Source organism: Sapajus apella, unplaced genomic scaffold (assembly GCF_009761245.1).
Source record: "Sapajus apella isolate SASKATOON/1434 unplaced genomic scaffold, GSC_monkey_1.0 scaffold4818, whole genome shotgun sequence".
Lineage (NCBI taxonomy): Eukaryota > Metazoa > Chordata > Mammalia > Primates > Cebidae > Sapajus > Sapajus apella.
In genome coordinates this window covers 1,698-5,155 of record NW_022441742.1, presented here as the reverse complement: position 1 = coordinate 5,155, position 3,458 = coordinate 1,698, and the positions used below count along the sequence as shown (strand labels likewise).

At 38.7% G+C, this 3,458-nt stretch overlaps 1 pseudogene; it reads right to left on the bottom strand.

The window, feature by feature from the left end:
- Positions 1–87: 87 nt before the first annotated feature.
- Positions 88–1,039, bottom strand: LOC116547803 (annotated as a pseudogene).
- Positions 1,040–3,458: the final 2,419 nt, after the last annotated feature.

Sequence of the window (3,458 nt, the reverse complement as noted above, 5' to 3'; positions counted from 1 at the left end):
AAATTTGGTTTCTTTCTCCTTCTAAAGTTTTTAAAGTATATAACTTAGCATGAATCAGTTTCTTCAAAGCTCCTTTTGGAGTATCACCTAAGTAGGCACCATTTTCCAATTCATTGTTCATTTCCAATGTCAAGTTATGATAATCCATTCTGTCTTCTCCAAGCATAGTAGCCCAATCTTTAATCTTCAGCAAGTGTTCAGTCAGAGTCTTGATGTGATCGTCTTTATCAATTAGTACTTGTTCTGTGTGCACTTTGGAGTCTTCAAATGATATTTTCTGTTTACTGAGTTCACTCACTTGTTCTTTCCATACTGCAGCTTCTTGCAAAAGCTGTTTATGGCTTTCCTGAAGTTGAGAATTTTCATTCAAAGCATCTTTTATTTCTGTCTTCAGTTGTTCTCCACTCATTTGCAATATCCTGAAGGTCATTTTGGCTTCAGCCTTTTGTGATTTGAGGGATTTTGAGTGACCTTCTAATGACTGTATCATTTTTGAACTATCCGCCATCAACTTCTCTTGTCTAGTATGTTTAGATGTCTCTTCCTTTAACTCTTTTTCTAGATAGAATATTTCATCCTTAATTTCAGAAATGGACCTGTTAAGCTTTTCACATGCTGTCTGCAAACTTTGTGCTTCTGCTGTCTCCTTCTCAAAGCTGTTATCCTGTAAAGATGACTCTACTTCATAGTCTCCATACTCTTTCTGAGCACGCCTAGATTTTTCAAGCAGTTTGCACTTTTTTTCAATTAGTTCACAAAGCACTACGGCAAGCTTTTTCTCTCTTTCCACATAAAGCCAACTCCTAACTGATCTGATAGTCCTCCACAAAAACAGGGGAAAAGCAAAAAATCCAATAACACCTGCCCATATTACTAATTCCCATGGAAAACCATTAGAATTTGATACCATACTTTCCATCAGTGCGGCCACAATCCTGGGTAGCTCCTAAAAGACCATCCCCAAGTACAGCTGAGGGGGTAGCTCTGGGCTCCTCCACAGCACCAAGGCTGTTCTGGTGGTCACCGCAGAAACCCCAGCCTGTTGTGGTCACAGAACACAGAACCTTCAGTTTGGAACCGGGGTGGACCACTGCGGAGCTGGCTGCAGGGGGAGCTGGGGGACCCAGGAGGTGGGGGGCACTGGAGAACAGGTAGACTTCAGTCTAAAACCTGAATCCATCCGCATCAACCAGAGAGGACCACTGTGGAGTTAGCTGTGGGGGGAGCTGGGGGATGTGAGCACCCACAGGCCTCACAGGCCCACGCTGCCCACCCCAACCCCCTTGTTACACTTTACATCCTGAGGCAGTGCAGGTCCGGGCCCGACCCCCATTTAACTGTTTTATATTGGTAATATCATATCGTGTTAATTACTTTAGTTTGTTAATAAAAACCTTTGTCAAGAAGAGACTGCAAATTTGTATTTCTTCAAAATTGCCTTGGCCATTACAGACATTTTGTTCTATGTTAATTCTACTATCAACATATAAAGTTTCATTAAAAAATTATTTTGGCTGTTTTTTGTTTGTTTTTAGAAACAGAGTCTCTGTCACCCAGGCTAGAGTGCAGTGGTGCAATCGTAGCTCACTACAGCCTCAAAACCCTGGACTCAAGAGATCCTCCCACCTCAGCCTTCCAAGTGGCTAGGACTATAGGTGTATGCCACCACACTGAGATATTTTGGCATTCTGAATTGCATTATATTTAAAGATATTTTGGGACAAATTTCCATAGCTATGGAAATTGACTTTTTGCATCATGAAAGTAACATTTTCCCCCTTTAAGATTATCTTTTATGTCCTTCACAAACATTTTGTAATTTTCTACGTTAATGTTTTGTTGTTTTGTGCATACTTTGTTTTTATTACTAGTTTAAGAATAGCTTTTTAAAAATCATATTCTCTCTCTTTTTTTTTTTTTTGTTTTTTGTTTTTTGTTTTTTTTGGACAGAGTCTTGCTTCGTCACCCAGGCTGAAGTGTGGTGGTACAATCTTGGCTCACTGCAACTGCAACCTGTGGCTCCCAGGTTTAACCAATTGTCATGTCTCAGCCCCTGAGTAGCTGGGATTACAGGCATGCACCAACATGCCTGGCTAATTCTTGTATTTATAGTTAAGACAGGGTTTTGCCATTTTGGCCAGGCTGGTCTTGAACTCCTGGCCTCAAGTGATCCACCCACTTCAGCTCCCCAGAGTGCCAGGATTACAGGTGTGAGCCACCGCTCTCAGCCTAATCACATTTCTTAATTGGTCATTGAATGCAGGTACCTCATTTAAATTTATATTAAGCAATGTTTGCTTTTTAAAAAAATCTCTATGATATGTTTGATTAAAACAAAACATCAGAATGCATCGTGCAAAATAAGCATATTTATTGTTTGACAAAACTGAAACAAGGCCGGGCGCGGTGGCTCACGCCTGTAATCCCAGCACTTTGGGAGGCCGAGGCAGGTGGATCACGAGGTCAAGAGATCGAGACAATCCTGGTCAACATGGTGAAACCCCGTCTCTACTAAAAAAAATACAAAAAATTAGCTGGGCATGGTGGCGCGTGCCTGTAGTCCCAGCTACTCAGGAGGCTGAGGCAGGAGAATTGCTTGAACCCAGGAGGTGGAGGTTGCGGTGAGCCGAGATCGTGCCATTGCACTCCAGCCTGGGTAACAAGAGCGAAACTCCGTCTCAAAAAAAAAAACTGAAACAACAGTTACAATGTAAAATATAAAATTCATTAACTTGAATTACAGGCATTTGAAGCCACTATTCTAAGTTTGAAACTGTAAAGTTTCTTAAGCCATTACTTTATACTTTTTTCTATTAGTGAGAATATATATACTGTTACTGCCTTTATATTTCTCAAATGATCATTTCCCTCCATCTTTAATAATTCAGTCAGTTATAGAATTATATATATTTTTTGCTAATCTGAAGATTTTACTCTTGTTGCTGATGAGAAGTCTGATTAAATACCATTGTCTTCCCTCTGTAGACAGTGTCTACTACTTCTGGTAGCACCTTAAGGTTTTTCTTTTTTCATGATGCTCTGCAGTTTTACTTTGGTAGCTGACTTAATTTTATTATTATCAATATTTACAGCTAATTTCCCATCTAGAGACATTTCTTTCTTCACTTCTAGTAAACTGTGTCATTACCACTTTGAGTGTCACTTTTCTACTGTCTTTCTCTTCTTGCCCATTTGTCAACATTTATTAGCTTAAAATGCTATGAAATCTATTAGTTTAGCCTCCAAATTTCACAAGTGTTCTCGTGTTTTTTATATCTTACTGTCTCTAACTTATTAATTTCTTATTAATGAATTAGCATCATATTTATGCATTCTCACTTTCATTAGTCCAATATAATTTTAATATTATCAATTGAGATTTCGTTTTAATTTTAATTATATTGACCATAATTGCCATTTCCAAGATATTTAATTGTTTTAACTTTAGTAAATTTTTT